Below are 21,924 nucleotides of genomic sequence, written 5' to 3'. Positions count from 1 at the left end.
TCATAAATGCACTTTTCTTAACTTGACTGGATGTCTTTCACTTGGAACAGAGAGTCTTGACTAATCTTGGCCCTTTTGTGTTGACTGTTTGTATTTATATAGTTTGATTGTCTTTACAAAGAAAATGTATTCATGTGTTATTCTATAAAAATGTTCCACCAATTTAAGTACCTATTTGTTCATTTGTTTAATACTACTTTGTGCATTTGACTTGAGGGCAAGGCTCAGAGTAAAAACAGCATCCAAGCCTGCAATATAGTAGTTGCCCAATGAATACTTATTTTTAAAAAGTGTATTATGGAAATATCAAACTGGAAATATGGCTTTACTATAGGATGTTTAGGGGGATGTAGGACTAATGAAGATTATAAGTATATAAGGGACAAATTATGAAGGACTTTTTAAGCCACGCAATACTTCCACAGTCAATGGCAGTATAGATTTAGCATTAGTGACATTGATTACATTTCTAGCCTAAATTCTTCTCCCTATAAAAATGTACAAACTTAGTTATAGAGAGTTTTCTCACATCAAGAATTCATTAAAATATAATGGCACCCTCCCATGTCTTTTGCCAGGTGGAAAAACTGGTTTCATTGGGGTGCATATGAGGCCAAGATAACAGATGTGATTCTTTGGGAGGTCTGTTTTCCTCATTGTAATGCACATCCAGCTGTCTGGCAACCTACACAGTGGGAATGGGTGACAGGGTGTTTCCAAGTTGGCACAGATCCACTAAAAAGAGCTCAAAACATTTTGGGTTGTTGGGGAATATCAACATCTTCATCTTCCTTAATAGAAGATGACTTTACAAATGGGAGATCTTTCCCTACAATACCCTCTCACTGGCAGAATCAACATCAAAAGTCCAATCTTTATAAAATCTATGTAACTTCTTTCATTGTTGTTCCTGCTTATGGTGCACATCTGTTTATTTTCTTGACATAAATTGCACATTACAAATTCACTTAGTACACGGATGGAAAATATTAGCAGGAACATTGACTGCAGCTGTCTTTTCAGTCTGATATTGTTTGCAACTCTCCCTTGTATACCTTCTTTATGCTTTAACTAAAAATGAGTTCTTATGTCTCATCACTCACAACAATCCCACTTTCTCAGTAGCTATAACTATGAACTTCAGTAGACTTGGGTTTTTATTATATACTTTGGATGTTTCTCCTAACTACATCCCTCCTACCTGGCCCTACTACTCTAATTCACTTCATGATAAAGCAGCTATTTGACCACCTTGTCCTTTCATTATCTACATAAACACAGTCCAATAATATGGGCTTGTGATAAACAGTATCTCTGGTCCTGTGGGCTTCTGGATCTTTTGGGAAAACAGTATTGTCTTTCTCCTACCATGTTAACTGTGACTGATGAAAAAGCTCATAAAGTAGGGTACATGGCAGAAAGCAATGTCACGTCTCTTGGATATATGAAATATGGCATGGACTGGACTGCCATGCCCTGTAGTTCAGTGCTATGCTTATCTGCCACTCCCACAGAAGATTTACCAGTTAGTTTACTTGGGTTTTCTGCTTTGTTTCTCTCCTCATGTCATAAGTTCTGGACAGCAGGAAGGCTAACCCAACTTAATAGCATCATTCTAGAAAGCTGGACATATAACATAATTGATCCTGACCAACCTCTCTTAGAGTAAAATATTGTATACTTTTCTTTGGTATAGATTTAATTATAATCAAAGGAGAGTATTTCATTCATTTTGCAAAATATTGTATTATGTACCTGTTCCTAGTGACCTTCTATTTTTTAAGGGTGGCGGTTATGTCTCTATGTTTATTCCTTCTTCCAAGTTATTAACTACTTCTTCATGCTTGATACCCTGAGAAACATGGATGTGACCCCAAAAATGTTGGTTGGTTTCATGATGTGACCCATTACCTTAATGTCAACCTAGAAATACTGATCTGCCTGTTTTGTAGGTCAGTGACTCAGATTTTGACAACATAATCATATTCAGTTTAGTCACAGTGATACAGATGTGGCATTTATGTCATCCGAGACGATGGTAAATCTATGTCCTCTATATCATGAAAGCCATATCTACACAAACTCCAATTTGAAGTGTTCTCAGGATTGAATATTCATATCACTCATATTATGTTCACATCATCTAAGATATGTTTGTCCAGTGTGATATGCTATAACTATCCTCGTAGCCTTATGAAGAATAAATGGAAAAGGCTTAATAAACAACTTTTCAAATCAGAGTCAGGATTTATCTTACAGGAAATTGCATAGCATCCTCTTCTCCCATCCACACCACTGTACAATTTGAAACTGCTCTTTAAATTGACTACTCTCTTGGCAATGATAGGTTTGGACTGTATTTTTATTTATTGTTTATTGTTAGGGAATAAGGAACATAATAAAAAAATACTCAAGATATAAATAGTACAGGTTTTGCTTCTTTCTTGAATGCTATTATGATTTCAGAGGTTTCTTGGGACCTTAAACCTGATTGGATTCCATCATTCCTATGTCTGGGTACCTATGTCTTCAGGGACTCTGACAAGGGAATAAAATACTAAATTTATCAGCTAAATGGTAATAGTATTTTATATGCTTATAAAGAACTCCAACAATCTTAAAAATGAAATTTAAAAAAAAAAAAAAAAGGATCCTGAGTTGCTGTGTGGCCACTGCAACAGAATATTTAATCAAAACCAAAAGTATCCCTGAAACTACTCCTCTTGGTGCAAGGACTGCAATGATGTTACATAGGATGTGTCCCCAAAGTGCCACGGAAGTACCCCTCCATTGCTACTTATGGGTAGGAATTTCAATAGTGCTACATAGGAAATATCTCTAAAGGGTTGTTGATGGAGCAGGGATATTTAATGATGTTACACAGGAAGTACCTCTACACCACTCCTGCTGAGACAATGTCAAAGCACTACCCAGTGGGGAATGTTTTCAGCTTGGTGCCAGGCATAAGATAACTTTTACTGCCAAAAAGAGACTGAAAATACCCTTCCTGCTGCCAGAGGATGCTCAGAATACTACAAAATGCAGGGGAAAAGTGCCGATTGTGCCAAAAGAATGGAAAGAGGAGGGAGCCCTCCTGCATGAGAAGAGTTCCAGGGCCAAGCAAATAGACCAAAGAAGCAATTACGAGGCTAACATGTAAAGCAGGCAGCCAGAATTTTGGTGAGCTGAACAGAAATCTCTGCAAAAGTTCAATCCGAAGTGAACGTTAAGCTTTTGCAGACAGGAGGCCCAGGAACCATCAGCAAGAACCCTGACACCAGAAACCCACACCTCCATATGAAAGAAACAAGGCAAGACATTTGCAGCAAACCAAAGAAGCTCCAACAAACAGGAATAATGAGAGAGGAAGAGAGTTGAAAGTGAGCCAGGACAGATAGCATTCTTTTACCATGAGAGTTGAGAGATGTTAACAAATCCTTGCTGAGAAGAGCATGAAGATAGAAATCTGAACACAAATGATATTTATGGTCATTCTATAGTGAAGGTGGCCTGATGATAACTGAATGGTAAAATCCATATGGTTCCCATTCCAGAGAGTAGTTTTAATCCCTCAACAAATCCTTTCATGGTCTTCAAAATACCCTTAACTAAAAATCTCCTCCAGGTGTTGTTAATTGATAGATATTTCAATAGATTATATTCAACTATTGCATTTTAGACCCTAGTGTCCTCAAGGGGCAAAATCAGGCAATCCGCCGTCATCATCCTTTATAGCATAAATCTATCAAAGCAAGTAACATGAAGAATCCAATAGGCTGACTATTCCACACTACTCAATATCTGGAAGTTACCTACACTTTTCTTTCCTTTGCCAGAAGGCAACAAGATCAGTGTAAGATCCAAGATGATCAATCTCTGATCTCCGAAAAAGTCTTAACACATTTCTCTGTAGCCTGCAGGGTCTATGGCTAACCAGTTTCCATGATCAGAGGTAAGAAAATTGTTAGTATTTCTCAAGTTGTATGGCGTTAACCTAGCAAATACTCTGGCAGTAGGTCAAATGGTGAAGATCTGTAAATGAACGACTTTTCATTCCCTCCATGCCCCCTGAATTCCTGATCATTCTTATGCTGTTATACCCTTTTCTGTCTTTCATGGTACTTATCTTCTAATGGACTAGGTAACTATTTATTACATCTACTGTTGGTTGTCTCCCCTCATTGTTGGAATTTATGCCCCAGGCTTATTCACTGATGTATCCCAAACATCTGAAAAAGTATCTGGTACAGAGTAATTACTCAAAATATATTTATTTAAAGTGTTGAATGAATAAAGTTATCAACTTCAATATTATGTTTCATCCTTTCTCTAAGGCATTTCTATCTAATTAATTACAATCACATTGAGCTAAGACTAATAGGTTAATAAATGCCTCATTTTCTTATCAAACCAAGAATTCTGCCTTCACTTCTCTGTTACATTCTTGTAACAACACTTTGGAGTCCCTTAGATTTCTACATTTTCAGTCATTTTCCATTCTTCATTTTTCCTCCTCCTCTATATCTATCTATGTCATCCTGTCAGCATATCCTGCATATGACTTCTACATAATGGCCCCTATTATATCATTTCCACATGTTACACCATAGTCTAAAATAGGAACAGCTGGGTGCCTGGGTGGCTCAGTGGGTTAAAGCCTCTGCCTTTGGCTCAGGTCATGATCCCAGGGTCCTGGGATCGAGCCCCACGTCAAGCTCTCTGCTCTGCAGGGAGCCTGCTTCCTCCCCTCTCTCTCTCTGCCTGCCTCTCTGCCTACTTGTGATCTCTCTCTCTGTCAAATAAATTTTTAAAAAATCTTAAAAATAAAATAAAATAAAATAGGAACAGCATTTAGCTATCATCTAGCTTACCAACTCAAATTGTTCAGTAGAGGTTTCCCAGAGGGCTATGCTGAGAAGGATTCTGGTGCCATTCTGAAAGCATTCTGCTTTTGAATAGGGATACCTGTCGTAGAACAGGTAACTGTCATCCCTGGTCTAAGACCTCATCAGCTCATGCATTTAATGTATCAAACTCCTTTATATTGCCCAAGTTTTAGAAATTTCCTCTCTAATACCTTTAATATAAAAGTTTTAAAACAATCTTCCTTAAACATATTTTATATTTTTCCCATGTCACTCAATAATTCATAATGGCTCCCTTTGTCATTATGTCAAGTCATATCTTTAATCTAAATTCTAGACTTATCACTTACTAAATGTCCCCTCCCCATTTCCATAAGTTGAATCATGTATGATCTACCTACCCAGAATCCTTGTTGTAGTCAAAGGATCTGCCTGCTTTCTTGCATGTCTTGCTTGACACTATCCAAGTCTCATTATGCCATGTTGCATGCTATGGCCTGAAATCGTTGCCCTCCCTTCTCAGATACTTCTCTAATTTCTCAGAAAAATGACATCTTCTAGGAAGCTTTCTGTAATAAATAAGACCTGACAGGTCAAGCCTCCACTCTACCCTTCCTCAGGACTCCTATGTAACCTTACTTTGTTTTATTTTCTTTTAAACATAATTTTGTACACAAACATAGAGCTGTATCTTTAACAGGCAGGGCTGAACTATACATAGCATGTACTTATCTATGTTCCTCCCTTGGGTTTAGCATGTAGAGGGAAACAGTTTACACTGATTACAGACTAAGCTAGATCACTTTCTGACCCTATTCAGAGCACTGCAGACATGTTCCATAATGGAACCCAGTAGATTTGTAAGTTGGAGGTGCTTGGGGTTGGCAGTGGCCTGACTTCAGGGCCAGGTGTTTGGACACTTCAGTGGTCAGTTAAAATGGGCTTTTATTCATCAATCTCAAATTCTTGGAAACAGTCAAGCCTGGTTCAAGAAGAAGAACCACAAGTAATGTCCTAGTGCAAATAACTGGAGCTCAGGTGTCTAAAAAAGATTAAGGATTTAAAACATTCACTACTCTCTAGAATCCACCCAAACTCCTTCAAATCTGCCAAAGGTGCTTATCCTCTTCATGTACTTAAGTACAGAGCTACTTTCTAGCTGTAAATGGGGGTGGCTGTGAACTTCAAGATGACAAAGCCCAGGCTGAACATAATTTTAGAACCTGAAAACTGGAAGTGTTTTGTGGCTGCTCATCTCAAAAAGGGCTTTCTAACTTCATCTCAAGTGCCCTCATCTACTACCTCCAGGCTTATCAGGAAAGTGTCATGGATCTGAGCCCTTAAAAAAGTCTTTCAGGAAATTGAGGAAGACACAAAGAAATGGAAAAATATTCCATGCTTATGGATTGGAAGAACAAATATTGTAAAAACATCTATGTTACCTCAAACAATCTACACATTTAATGCAATTTCTATCAAAATACCATACATTTTTTTCAAAGAAATGAAACAAATAATCCTAAAATGTATATGGAACCAGAAAAGACCCCAAATAGCCAGAGAAATGTTGAAAAAGAAAGTCAAAGTTGGTGGCGTCACAATTCCAGACTTCAAGCTCTATTACAAAGCTGTCGTCATCAAGACAGTATGGTACTGGCACAAAAACAGACACATAGATCAATGGAACAGAATAGAGAGCCCAGAAATGGACCCTCAACTCTATGGTCAACTAATCCTCTATGAAGCAGGAAAGAATGTCCAAAGGAAAAAAGACAGTCTCTTCAACAAATGGTGTTGAGAAAACTGGACAGCCACATGCAGAAAAATGAAATTGGACCATTTCCTTACACCACACACAAAAATAGACTCAAAATGGATGAAGGACCTCAATGTGAGACAGGAATCCATCAAAATCCTTGAAGAGAACACAGGCAGCAACCTCTTCAACCTCAGCTGCATTAACTTCTTCCTAGAAACGTCATTAAAGGCAAGGGAACCAAGGGAAAAATGCACATTGGGACTTCATCAAAATTTTGCACAGCAAAGGAAACAGTCAACAAAACCAAAAGCCAAATGACAGAATGGGAGAAGATTCTCACAAATAACATATCAGATAAAGGGCTGGTATCCAAAATCTATAAAGAAGTTATCGAACTCAACACCCAAAGAACAAATAATCCAATCAAGAAATCGGCAGAAGACATGAACAGACATTTCTGCAAAGAAGACATCCAGATGGCCAACAGACACACGAGAAAGTGCTCCACATCACTCGGCATCAGGGAAATCAAAACCACAATGAGATACCACCTCACACCAGTCAGAATGGCTAAAATTAACAAGTCAGGAAATGACAGATGTTGGCAAGGATGCAGAGAAAGGGGAACCCTCCTACACTGTTGGTGGGAATGCAAACTGGTGCAGCCACTCTGGAAAACAGCATGGAGTTTCCTCAAAAAGTTGAAAATAGAACTACCCTATGACCCAGCAATAGTACTACTGTGTATTTACCTTAAAGATAAAAATGTAGTAATCTAAAGGAGCACATGCACCTGAATGTTTACAGCAGCAATAGCCAAACTATGGAAAGAACCTAGATGTCCAACAATAGATGAATGGATAAAGAAGATGTGGTATATATATACAATGGAATACTATGCAGCCATCAAAATAAATGAAATCTTGCCATTTGCAACCACATGGATGGAACTAGAGGGTATTATGCTGAGCAAAATAAGTCAATCAGAGAAAGACAATTATCATATGATCTCTCTGATATGAGGAATTTGAGAGGCAGGGTGAGGGGTTGTGGGGGGTAGGAAAGGAAAAAATGAAACAAGATGGGATTGGGAGACAAACCATAAGAGATTCTTAATCTCAGGAAACAAACTGAGGGTTGCTGGGGGTGGGGGTGGTACGGTGGCTGGGTTATGTACATTGGGGAGGGTACATGCTATGGTGAGTGCTGTGAAATGTTTAAGCCTGATGATTCACAGACCTGTGCCCCTGGGGCAAATAATACATTATATGTTAATTAAAAAAAAGTCTTTCAGAATATACCAAGCACTATAATATGGTAGCTGTGATTCTCAGAGGCTTAGGGAATTTAATACTATATAATTCCTTGGGGGGTGGATTTGAGTCTAATAGTGGAGACAGCCCTATAATTAGACAATTTCACTATGATGATACAGATTCAAGATGAAAATAAGAACAAAAGACAATGAGAAAACACAAAGGTGCACTTAACCCAGTCCTGAAGTTTTAAGAACTTTCTGCAAGAGGTGATATTCAGACTGGGTCTATATAGTTAAGTAGGAGTTCACTAAGTGAAAAGAGATAGTAGGATTGGGGGAAATAAGTTTATTTAAGTTATTATGTTTTCATTATGAAGATACAATGAGAAGTTGATAAAGTGCATCACCACAGACTGTTACGGCGTTATTATAGAAATGAGTTGGATCTATAAATAAATAAACACATATAAGTAGGAATGGTACAGGTAAGAACCTTGGGAGTTTCAGCAGAAGTGGAAAGCAGGGAGAGAAATTAGGTAAGGATGTGCCATTAGTGTGACATGTGAGGTAGATCTTGAAATAAAGGCAGTATTTCAGTGTGGAAAAACAGTTGGGATAGCATAAGCCAGGGAATAGAGATGGGACAGCTCAGCAAATGTACAGGATACATGAAAAGAGCTATGACTGAAATGCAGGGTATCTGAAGGAGAGTAGTTGGGGATCAGTTACAAACAGCAGGTTGGGCCCAGCTTGCAGGTACTTGTGTGACAGTCAGGATAAGATGATTGGACTGTGTCATGTAGATCCAGAGAGCCATTGAAGGTGCTTGAATGGGACAGTAATGGGATCAGAGTTCCACATTAGATAGGAAATATCTATCACACAGCAGTACATCAACCACATTGGAGATAGGGAGAGACCGAGTTAAGGAAACTGCTTTGAAAGCATTGCTTTCCTCTAGGTGAGAAATAACAAAGAACACAGGCAGTGAAATAACAATGACGAGAACATAGGAATTTTTTAAATGTTGCAATATATAATTTCACAGAATTGCAAAACACTTGCATTTGTTTTTAGATGTGTATTTTCATCTAGGGGGCAGGGGTCTTCTTCTTAACCCTGCTTTCTTATTACTGCAATGGCCCCTAGACCTAATACATGCCAACATCTGTTTAATAATAAAAGAGCGCTAATCCCAATTTACTTATCCCAAAGGTTGGTTTCCAAGTCACTACTCTAAAACTTCAACTTATTTTACATAGACATAATAAAAATTAGATTTCTTCCACCCCTTGTAAGACAACCTCATAGAGATGTTCTGATGAGATAAGAATAACGTGTGGTGCTTAAAAGCTAGTTGGCATATATACATTTATTAGTATAGTGGAGTTCTTGGGTGTCAGTGGCTGTGCATAGATTCCATAAAAGGTCTATGTCTATAACTGAGATGGGGTTCCCAGTACTTAGCACATCACGCCTGCCCCTCAATGAAGTTGGAGGCGGATGCTGGATGGATAATTCAGAACCATCCTGCTCATCCAATGACACTCGGTGTACTGAGCATGGCAGAACACATGGTAGATTCCTAAAATGAAAGTTTTGTTTTCTGAGAGCTTATAATTCACCTGGTAATATGAAATTAATAAACACAAAGAAATGACTTTTAGACCAAGGCCAATAGGAGCTGACAAATGTGATTCATACTTCGAATCAGACTGATGAAAGGAAAGACACACTCATCCTTTTTTGTTTGCCATCTACTGTAGTTAGTCCTCATCAGACCTCTGATAAAGCCACCATCATTCTTGAAGGTTGGTTTTGATTTTAGTTCCCTTCCTTCAACCCCCCACTACCCCAGCTTTTTGCCCTTGGCCTTCTGCTGTCTCCTTCAGACTCCATGGTTGCTTTATAAAGGTCTAATATTAGCCTGACCTTTCTGGTTAGCATCATTCTTTCTTTATGATATTTGTGGGACTTAAAGATGAACCAGACAGCCAAGAACTTTAAACTCTGTTATTGCCCTTCCTTGACACTTCCAACAAGTTAATTGTCTGTTTGCCTTCCTGTAATTACTTTAATTACATGTCATTAGTGACCATTATGCAAGTGTGTTTGATTTTCAAAATCTTACTTTTCTTACTCTCTGTAGAACTCCACCAAAGCGTTTACATGTGGTCAAAATAGAAGGTGAGGCAACTAAGCACATTCACATTTAGCCTTTGGGACTAACGTGAAGAATAGAGGATAACTCATGAACGGGCTAATTGTTTTTCCCTGCTTCTGACACTGGCTAGCATCCTTTCTATACTGGCTACATATATATGCAGTGTGTTCATTTATAAGACAGCAAAAGTTAAAAGGGGTTGAGAAATAAAAGATGCCTAATTGCTGCTATTATCTCAACTCAGGGAGAGAATTGCTGAGTGATATTATAAGGATCGAAAAACCATTGAAGATTTTATTGATGGAACACTTTTGCTCTAACTTCAAGCCCCAGAAAATGAAGGTCATAATTCCAGTTTTTATGAGCACCTGATTGGGCATTTACATAGAAAGAGCTGAACAATGAGGAGACTAAGCCAATATTCTCTCTGCTATGGTTTCCTAGATTATGTCACAATATCTACTATAAAACCAGTTTATCCCATATTGTCTTCTGGTCAGCTTTGCCAATGAAGTCAACTGAAAAATATTTTCTCAAGGCAGCTTAGAGAATGAAATGTATTGAGGATGATTAGTTAGATGCCCCTGACTGTGTCACTTCACTAACAACAATAAAATCATTGGTGAAAATGTTTAAATCTGTGGCTATTTAATATTTCCTGCATAATTCTCTTTAAAAAAAAAAACTTAAATAGACTAAGCTTATTTGTAATGATAGCAATATGCTTTTCTCCAAATATAAAATGATAATGTTAATCTCTAATTACCAGAATTTATGATTTGAATTTTTTTCTTGTGGTGAAAATGGGTTATGCCAGGTCATTCGTGATCTTTCCCTGCTGTAAACTAATGACAACACTTGAGAAAGCTGGCCAAGGTTGAGCTCGCAGGTTCTCTGAAGCTACAGAAAGGCAATTTAAATGTGTTACCCCATCCAGGTAAACCCAAGAAGGTGGCATCATTAATACTCTGGTGTTCCTCATCACATACTCTGCCCAGGTTATGAGGACAGGACTGATAATATAATTTACATGCCACTTCCTATGGAGTTCATGTGGAATAATAATTACTCATCTTTTTGAAGTAGTAAAAACCCAATACTAGATTTAATTCCAGGTAAAAATATATTTCCTCATATTTTAGAAATATCTAGTTTGTAATTCTAGTCAATAAATTCTGATTAAATGAAATAATATTCTAGGGAAAATAAAATTGATTCTGTATTATAAAATGTCAGTTTTCTGATTCATCCACATTGTTCCCATATCACAAACCTTTAATCATACAATATGACCTTTTTACATGACTACTAAGTATTACTGTCTCTTCTTTCTTCAAATGCCAACATATTTTTGGATGAAGGGTAGATTTGTACATAAAAGATATCATCTGCCCAAGACCTTTCCGCAAAGGAGGGAAGAAAAGGGGTGCTAAGAAAGTGAAAGGATGTGAGTTAGAAAAAAATTCAAGGGATGAAACAGGAGTTATCTTAGGTTGGGGTGAATGGGATGAGTTCACGGACAAAAAAATTAAACAACTGACTGAATTAAATCAAACAGTAAGCTTGGAGGGTGTTATATCATCTATATCCATACTTCCCCACTCCCATTCCCACTGTTGGTTTCTAAAATAACTTCAGAGTTTTTTTTTTTTTTTTTCTCTTTTTTTTTGCCCTTTTTTTTTTTTTTTTTTTGAGACAGGAACATGGGAGAGGTTGTAGATAGCGTGACAGGTAAATGGGAGAAACAATACATAATTCTAAGTTGTTTATAAGCTCCGCCACTGACTTGTGTTGAATCGAACCTAAAAATAATGTGTATCAAATCCCCAGATTCCTAACATACATGAGTATAATAATTAAGTCCATTTCCTTTTATCAAATAAAAGCTTATGTTTTAAAGTCGTTAAGGTCATTTAAAATTCTCCTGAAATTAAACCTCCACATTAGCAAGAAAAACAAAGCCCTTCCCAACCTGATCCTAAATAATTTTGTAGTCCATCCTACCAAGTCACCCATGAAATTTATGCATCAGTTAATGACCAGTATCGACAATAGAGCTAAATGAAAGAATAAATGAATAAATGAATGAAGGCTTAATTTATCAAATACAGAAAACCCTTCCCCTCCTCTTTGCCTTTGCTTATAATGTCCTCCTATCTCCTTTGCCTAAAATATGCCGACACCTCTACCAAGATCTAGGATCAATGTTACCTCCCTTGTGACACAAGTCTTACCCCAGATTTTCTTTTTTCTAGCCACGCTGGACAAAGTCCCACCATAGCCCTGCTATTTAGCAGCATCATTCTGAGCCACTTGAGGGAAGTGCTCACTACTTGGCAATTATATTAGTCCGGAGAAGCTCCACTATGCAAGTCACAAACTGAGCCCAAAATTTTAGTAACTTAATATGACAGGAGCTTATTTCTTGCTCATACTTTATGTCTCATTCACAGTCAGCAGGGATCTGCTCCACATAGCTACTCAAAGATCCAAACTGATGGAAACTCCCATTATCCTGTAGCTATGCTATCCAGAACCTGGGCCTGCTTGATTGTTATAAAATCATGCCATGGAATCATATCACGAAATCATGAAAAACTGCATATGGGCTTTTACTCTCTTAGCCCAAAAGTGATAAATTCATCACTTCCACTTACATCTCATTGACTAGTATTGGTCACAGTGCCTTGCCTAATTGCAAAGGGGCCAAGGCATACAGGCAGTATTTGCTGAGCATTGTGGTCTTTACCTTAATACTCCATTAAAATATTATTAAAATGCCCATACTCCCTGAAGGAATAATCTACAGATTAAATATTATTCTTGTTGTAGACCAATGACATTGTTTTTACAGAAATAGAAGAAATAATCCTAAAGTTAATATAGAAAACCATGAAAGACTCAGAGTAACCAAGTAATCTTGAGAAGAAAAGAACAAACCTGGAAGTATCACAGTTCCTAATTTCAAAATATATTACAGAACTACAGTAATTAAAACAGTCTGGTACTGGCATAAAGACTGATAGAACAAAATAGAGATCCACAAGTAAACCCACACATATATGCTCAACTGATTTTTGACAAAAGTGCCAAGAATCCACAATGGGGAAAGAATAGGTTCTTCCACAAGGTGTATTGGAAACATTGGATATCCATACAAAAGAATGAAATCAAACCTCTATCTTATAGCATACATAAACATCAACTCAAAGGGATTAAAGACTTAAATGCATGACTTGAAACTATAAAAGTCCCGGGGAGGGGGGGAAACCCAGGAGAAAATCTTCATGACATTGGTTTTGGCAAGTAGTTTTTGAATATGACACTAAAAGCACAAGCAACAAAACCAAAAACAGACACGTGGGACTATATCAAACTATAAAACTTCTGCACTTCAAAGGAAACAACAGAGTGAAAGGCAACCTTGGAATGGGAGAAATAATTGCAAGTCAAACATCTGACAAAGGATTAATTTTCAAAAGAAACAATTCAATATCAAAAAAAGAAAAAGTGGGATGCCTGGGTGGCTCAGTTGGTTGGACGACTGCCTTTGGCTCGGGTCATGATCCCGGAGTCCTGGAATCGAGTCCCCCATCGGGCTCCCAGCTCCACGGGGAGTCTGCTTCTCTCTCTGACCTTCTCCTCACTCATCCTCTCTCTCACTGTCTCTCTCTCAAATAAATAAAATCTTAAAAAAAAAAAAAAGAAAAAGAAAAGAGAAAAAAGAAGGGAGGAAGGAAGAAAGAAAAGAAAAAATAAAAACGCCCAAATACAAAGTGAGCAAAACATTTAATAGACATTTTTTCAAAAAAGACATACGAATGGCCAACAGACACATGAAAAAGTGCTCAACATCACTCATCATCAGGGAAATACAAATCAAAACCACAATGAGCTATCACCTCATACCAATTAGAATAACTATCAACAAATAAACAAAAAATAAGTATTGCCAAGATTTTGGAGAAACTTGAACACTTATATGCTGTTAGTGGGAAAGTAAAATGCTTCAGCTGCTATGGAAAACAGTATGGAGGTTCCTCAAGAAATTTAAAATAGATCTACCTCATGATCCAGCAATCCCATGTCTGGGTACATGCCTGAAAACGTTGAAATCAGGATCTCAGAAAGTTATCTTCATTCCCATGTTCACTGCAGCATTATTTATAATAGCCAAAGTAAAGAAGCAAACTAAATGCCCATTAGTGGTTGGGTGGATAAAGAGAATGTGGTATATAAATACAATAGAGTATTAGCCCTAAGAGAGAAGGAAATCCTACCATGTGTAACAACATGGATGGACCTGGAAGACATTATGCTAATGTTAGCGTAATGTTGGCCAGACACACAGGACAAATAATGTATGATTTTACTTTTATGAGGTACTTAAAATAGCCAGACTTACAGAAGAAGCAAATAGAATGGCAGGTGATGGGGGAAGGGGGAAATAAGAACTCGTTCAGCGGGTATAAAGTTACAAGTGTACAAGATGAGTAAGTTCAAAGAGATATGCTGTACAACATAGTACCTATAACAATACAACACTGTGCACTTAAAAATGTATGAAGAGGGTAGGTGTCATGTTAAATATTCTTACCACAAAACAGAAACTAAGACAAAAAAATGAATGGACATAAGGAAACTTTTGAAGATGATCAATATGCTTAAACTGTGTCCGTAGTGTAGTGGTTATCATGTTCGCCTAACAATATGCTTAAACCTTGATTATGATGATGGTATCATGGGTGTATGGACATGTTTAAACTTATCAAATTGTATATATTAAACATGTACAATTTTTGTCTATCAATTATATTTCAACAAAGTTGTAAAGAAATACTCTATTAAGTACTGGGAAAAGAAATGATTAAGACTTAGTGCCTTCTTGCATAGAGCAAGCTGGATAGATACTGAGTAGTTTTAATAAAGCCTGTATCTATTAGAGTCATGTTGCATAAATGAGCATTTCATTGAGGTCATACCAGTCTCTCCAAGAAGAATAATATTTTTAAGATGATTTTTGGAGTCATGTAACATTTGCTGCAAAAAAATACATTCATAAATTTAAGTGTTAATGTCATATACCCTTTGATATATGCAATGAGGTTTGGGATGCTTAAAAATAAGTGTTTGTAGTTTATGTTTATGGTAATTTCATGGGAACACAGAAAGGATCCTAATGTATTAAGCAAACATTCCACAACTAATTAGGCCATTTACTCCTCAGTCCACTTCTCCTCTAAACTGAAAGGACAGAGGCTTCTGGCTAAGAGATTCTGACCCCACAGGCGACAGGGAGAGTCTGTCTTCCTCAAGGCTCAGTTGTAAGCCTGTCTCAGGCACCCTCAAGCTTCTTCCGGAACTCAGTTCACTCCACAAGCCCACAAACAAGGCGACAAGCTGACAGGAACTAAGCCAGGATTCTTGGCCTTCTATTCTGTTTCATGAGCCAAAGGGAAAGGAGGCCACCTTCCGAGGTCCAGCCAGCTAGGAATTAAGCCTCCTCCTCCCCTCTTCCTTTACCCTTGCCAGACAGCCTGTGGACAGCCTTCTCAGGCTTCCGGCACTCCTGGCCAGCTGGGAAAGGAACGGCCTTTCCAGACCCTGTGAGCTCGCCAATAAGCCCTTTTTTTTTTTTCCCCCACTCGAGAGCCAGAATTGGGAGATTACAAAGCCACTGTCACAAAATGGTCACTAATAGAGGTTTTAAGGGACCAAGAGGAAGAAAGAGTTTCTGGGTCAAAGAAAAAGAAAGAAACTGGAGAGTTTCTAGCAGTGTAGTCATGGTTTTCCATAGTCTGCTGATAATCAGAGAAAACCTTTTCCTTCCAAAGGACCCCAGGCAGGATGGAAGACGTGTCTCTGAAATCTCTGTTCAGAGTCGTATTTCATTAGTTTTATGAGCAGCTTTCTTTTTGAGCATTAATCCCTATTCTCTAATGCATGAAAATTTTAAGTTGATACTTTATGAAGAGGTGTAAACATTGGTACCAAATGATCCCTGTTTCACATGCAGACTTCCTGGGGACCTGGTGGGAAAGCAGCTAGAGATAGTCACTGGTTCAGACTGTGTTAATGTGCATCAGGGGACTCAGGCATGATTGTCTGATTTGACTTGTGATTAGATCTTTTCCAAGGCTGGCCTTGGTGAGTCTTGGCCCAGGAACCTCCCTGGCCCAGCAACAGACCTCTCTCAAGTAGTGCTGAATCTCTGATACAGTGTGGTATTATTCAGGGTCCACTGGGCTCTGTAAATTCCAAATCTTCTCCAGGGCCAGGTTTGGACTGGAACCAAAGCTGCCTCTACAGTGGCCAAGGGGAAATGGCCAGTGAGGAACAGGAAATGCAAAGTCGTGTGGCTCAAGTGAGACCACCATACCTTTCCATGGAGGACTGAATGTCTGTCCCCTCCTCTCACCATTGTCCATATTCCCAAGCCACCAACAATATTAGCAAACTAATTTTGCCTCAGGCTGACCCTGGAGAAAAGGCACTGTCTGAATCTCTTTTTCCTAGGAAAGTTGCCATGAGTCTTATGGGAACTGAACAGTACTAACTTTATTTACTTACACTTTCTAAGGCTAGGACCTACACAAGGAGAAAATGTACTCTTAAGCTCTCCCTCCAGAACAATGCATCTACTTACTCCATGTCTGCATAAGTATAAGCAACCAGGCAAGTAGTTCTTGATGAAACAAAAGCAAATTCAACCTTACAAGTGAACTGATCTTCTAACTTAAACTTCAGAATCCAGTTCCAATAATCAAATCAATATTTTCTAGCTTCAAAAATTTTAAAATCCAGTCTTCGCCTATCAGTCCTTTATATACATGTCTCATTTAATCTTCTGTACAACTTTATTATATCAATGCTATTCATAGTTTTTAGACGAGGTTGCTGAAACTGAGGAGAAATCAAGTAACAGTATCAGTGTCACACAGATTATAAAAGATGGACTCCACTTGTCTTTGGCCACAAAGCTCCTTTTCTTCCACCATCCACATTCTTCCAGTACAGTCCTAGGGCCAATTCGGATGAAGAGGGATAGCGTAGTTGGAAAACAGGCCTCTTCTATCATCCTCACTATCTCTTCCATGTTTACTTTAACTGTTTTACACATTGAGTTTTCATAAAAGATTTTCCTTGAAGGTAAGAAAAATTGGGACAAAGAATACTATACCATTTGTCCTCCTATTTCAGACTTCCTATTGAGGAAAATATAGGAGCTAAGACAGCGATATTTGACTGATGCAGTATCTTCTAAGGATATAATTTCTGAGTGATCCTGTGACACAATAATTGGTTATCATGTTAACCTACTAGACAATCAGAGATGATATTCTAAACTCCCTGGTGGCCCAAATTTTTTCTCATAGACCAAAATATTAATTAAGGTAAATTAGTATGAAAGCATTTCAGACTCTTTTAATATCTTTTACATTTGGGAGAAAATATCAAATTCCCTCTCTACTTGCCAATTTGGAAAGGATAGGCTATGGACAAGTAGGACAAGTGACCCTCTAATACGAATACTGCCTCTAGTTAAACTAAAAGAGTATGGGTAATACATGTCATCTCCTGGGTTATGATTTTTGAAAATGCCTTCTGTCATTAACATTTCCTGATTTCTCTGCATAATAGTGAATACCAAATGCATAGCATGCTAGAACCGCCCCCCTCCTGTCTATTCTAGTTGTACTTTGACACCTTTAAGGATGGAAGACACAATGCCAAGGTATGTGGCCTCAAAACTTAGCTGTTGCAAGTGGTTCTTGATCAGTTACAACTGCCTTCTGGCTTCTCCTTGATCTCACTTAGCCTTGCTTTCCAATGATAAAGTATGTATGTCTCTTCTCTCCTCTCGTTCTCCTCCTTCTCTCTCTCCCTTTCTGTGTATGTAGTATGCAGGGGTGGTATGTGTGTGTGAGAGAGAGAGAGAGAGGCAGACCTCTGATCAACTGAAGTTAGTATATTATAGGAATGATCTCCCTTTCTCCTGATTTATCACCCTCAGATGTGTTTATCAGGGACTTTTCTTAACAGCTATGTCCCTTCTCCAGAAAGACACTTCCATAATAAATACAAAGGACACAATCAAAGCAGCTTACTTTGGTTGGCTAGCTCTTCCCATTAGGCCCACTCCTCAATCTGGCTCAAAAATCAGGTCAAAATTTTCTGTCTGCCAGGCTGCTCTCTACTGCCATCCCATGGTGAGCCACATTTTTTCTTTGAATTAACCTCTCGGTACAGATCCTCCTAGACAAAGTAGACAAATTGTGAAAGGTCCTCTCCAACAGAAGAGCAGTCTTTACAACAGATTGCTTAGACATAAGTTGAAAATAACTACGGAATTACTGAGTGAGTTATAGTTTTACCAAGGAGTATATCAGCACCTGATTTGAGAAATGAGAAAACGTGATGTAGGAAAAGGGGAATCCTGGAGAAGCAGCAAACTGAAAAATACTAGAAACTCGGAGATACATTTGTGGAACCAAGAGACTTAAAATTTCACCAAGAGTCAGTAATGACTTCAACACAATCACTAGGATAGCCTGCTGGTGTCTCACAGTGTCTGTGCAGAAGTTCACGATTATCATAGTATTCATCCAGTCACTCCATACCTCTGTCACTGTTCGGACAGAACTCCTTACCGCTCTGACCCTGTTCCCTCAAATATTCATGGGGCAAAATAGTCACATGTCCCAGTCAATTAACAGACTTTCTTTCATACTTGTTTTCTTCTTCTCCTATCACTTGGTCAAAATCAGTAGTATTTTGCTCTATACACATCATATGACTCGCCTTGCTCTAGCAACTGGCTGCCAGACATGGTCATTACAGTATATATATTTAGTTCCTGAAAACATAACTTTACATTGATTAAAATTTTGAAATAACTCCATAAAGCCTTTTTGGTATGCGGCATACAGCAAACTGACCCAGACTGTTATTCAAACGGTATGCTTAAAGCAGTGCTTTTACTATTTGTCTTCATTCTCCTTCTATTGTGTTTTTTCTAAACTGGCAAAGAGGGTTTAAAAATCATAATAAAACTTGAATTTTGATCTATACCAAATCAAGACACCAATCTGAAACGCTAACCGAACCTGACTACTTAGTTGAGTGTGTCTAGAGCCAGTATGAGGCAAACGTCCAGCAAAATGACACATAATTCCCTAAGAAGAATGAGCCTTCCAAATTCAAGCTTAATCAAATCACAGTATCATTCCATGTGGAAGACACAGAATTACAGAAGACCATGCCTTACTGTTGGGAGCCTGGGTCTTCCTTAGGATTTCAGGCTGTCAATCTGTGGCGAAGTGATCCAGGACTCTGCATTCAACAGTAAATAGAAAAGAAAATGAACAAAAAGATATCAGGATGGCAACAAACGTGGCGAAAGTGCACTGCTTACAGATTACTAAGGAAATAGAAAACAAACTGGAATTAGGTTCATAATCCCTCCTTAAGCAATACTAGACTTCAAAAAATATATATATTTCTCCACACAGAGCCACTATGTAAGCCAGTAGTTTCATACAGGGTCTTAGAAACTATGCTATGTGGTTACTGAAGGTAATAAGACCATGTTAGGAGGACCAGGATAAGGAATGAAATAATGCCAAGGCACTTATGACAACATTATTTCCTTCTCAGTATTTCTGATGAGTTCAAGGAAAAAGTTTTAGCTTCGGTAAAGTGTGTCTATAATCTTTGTTAATCACTCTTTTAAACTAACCTAGGTCCTGGCAGACCACAAGATAGTGTTAGAATTAATTAATCCAGTTTCCATTGTATTCATGGCTCATATTTATTATAAGCCATAGGAATAGCTATTTACCTACTTAGAGAGAAAGTGTTTTCTTTTAAAATGATTTTAAATTTAAGAGTGTGTCAATTTAAGGAAAATCTGAAGTAAATAATAGTGCTTTTGATATACCAACACAGGAAAAATCATGAAGGCAATAAGTAGGTGACTAAGTTTGTGTAACTCTATTTATTTATTTATTTATTTTTATTTTAAAAAAGATTTTATTTATTTATTTGACAGAGAGAGACACAGTGAGAGAGGGAACAGAAGCACATGGAATAGGAGAGGAACAAGCAGCTTCATGCTGAGCAGGGACCCGATGCGGGGCTGGATCCCAGGACCTGGGATCATAACCTGAGCTGAAGGCAGACACTTAACACTTAACAACTGAGCGCCCCTATAACTTTATTTATATAAATAAGAAAGGTTAAGTATCGATGGGAGACTGGAAGCTACATCATGATAGTCAAGTATTTCTATATCAAACTATCTCTAATATCTGGTACAGTACATGGCATAAAAGGTATTTGATAAATATTTTCAAAAATAAATAAATAACTAGCTTCTGGAGAATCTGGAAGATGTTTGGATGTCTGAGTTGCTCGTATGCATGGAGCAGGCTTTACCCATCACTGTAAATCTAACACCTACTACAGGTCCTTGATCTAATAGGACTCCACAAATACTTATAAATATATAACTGAACAGGCTTAAGTATCTTGATTTTTTAAAATTCTCAGAAAAAATTCAAAACATAAAGACCATATCTTTCTTACTACCACTCCCACCAAAAAAAAAAAAAAAAAAAATGCTTTGGAGCAATATTTCCAAAAGTCTTTGAGTTTTGACAATGGTGTTCCAAGGTTGGGGGGAATCTCCTTGAGGTTCAGAAAATAAGAGGGTGTGCTACTGTAGATAATTTTAGAAAAACAATAATATATCCAACAAAAAGTTGACTTACTTTTTATCATTGCCATGCATTGACCATTCTCAACCAAGTCAGTAATACAATATTTCCCACCTGGCAGATAGCTCCCCTGCCTCCTACCTGGCACACCACAGATTTCAAAAAAGTTGGGCTCTTTACCTAAACTAACAAATTAGGGTGATAAGGAATTTGGCAATGACAAACTTTCTGAACCCAGAGACCTCAAGAGTTCAAGCAAGGGTGGACGGAAAGGGAAATCTAGGAAAGCTATCATATCCTAAAGAAAATTCTAAGGCAACCCAGACAGAGTAGCAGAAGGGGTTTATTTGGGAATCATCCTAAATGGCTTTCCAGTGTGTTGGTGAAGGTAAATGGATAGAGCCCAGGGACAGAACTACTTCCTCTGGCCTGAGTGTCTACCAGCTATGGGACAATTTTTAACCATGCCATTCAAACCTTGAATACTGGATAATGGTAACGGTTCTGTGCTTTCTTTGGTATCATTGCTATAGACGATAACCAAGAAGGCATTACTTTGATACCTGCGTAGCCTATCAACTTCAAATAATACAAAACTATGGGTTTGGATCAGTAAGTGGTCTTACAGAAAGTCTTGAGGTAGCTTGATACCTTCCTCTTGCTCTGGACTTGCTCCCCATAATCCAGCTCATTTCATATCTAATGTTAACTCTTCTAAGGTTATCATCTAGGCTGGATGTGGGCCTTGCTGAGTTATCTCCCTTCTCTGATCCCAGCATTCATTCACTTAGACTGAGGACATGAATCTGATAATTCTTGCTTCTCACTGCCTGGTTCCTGGCTGAGGTAGGACTCAGGGTTTAAGCCACTGTCTTCAGAACATCTTTTTTCCTGTTCAGTTACAAAGGTTGATGCAGTCTCTACTTCTCAACCAAATCTGGTATCATGAGAAAGCCCCAGTGATGGAAATCACTGTCAGCTGTACCCAATTTTTCAACAATGAAGAAACACAGATATGAATAGCATACATATACATACACATACACATATATATGGGTACATGTAGATATATACATAGTGTCACATATGATTTAAATTAGAAAGGAGGCTGAAGTTGCTGATTTCCTTGATTATATTCTTTTTTTTAAGATTTTATTTAT

General features: G+C 38.0%; 1 protein-coding gene across 12 annotated transcripts in view; it reads right to left on the bottom strand.

Moving 5' to 3' along the window:
• Nucleotides 1-21,924, bottom strand: part of LOC111159463 (semaphorin 6D) — a 598,866-nt gene that overhangs the window by 306,087 nt on the left and 270,855 nt on the right. For 10 of the 12 annotated variants that reach the window (XM_022521974.1, XM_022522043.1, XM_022522058.1 and 7 more), the window contains one exon: nt 19,315-19,379. The exons of the other annotated variants lie outside the window; for them this stretch is intronic. The gene's annotated coding sequence lies outside the window, so the exon portion shown is untranslated. The remainder of the gene's footprint in view (nt 1-19,314; nt 19,380-21,924) is intronic. 12 annotated transcript variants of the gene reach the window in all.

Source organism: Enhydra lutris, unplaced genomic scaffold (genome assembly GCF_002288905.1).
Source record: "Enhydra lutris kenyoni isolate GAN:26980312 unplaced genomic scaffold, ASM228890v2 scaffoldscaffold4, whole genome shotgun sequence".
Taxonomy (NCBI): domain Eukaryota; kingdom Metazoa; phylum Chordata; class Mammalia; order Carnivora; family Mustelidae; genus Enhydra; species Enhydra lutris.
This window is presented reverse-complemented; position numbering and strand designations above follow the sequence as displayed.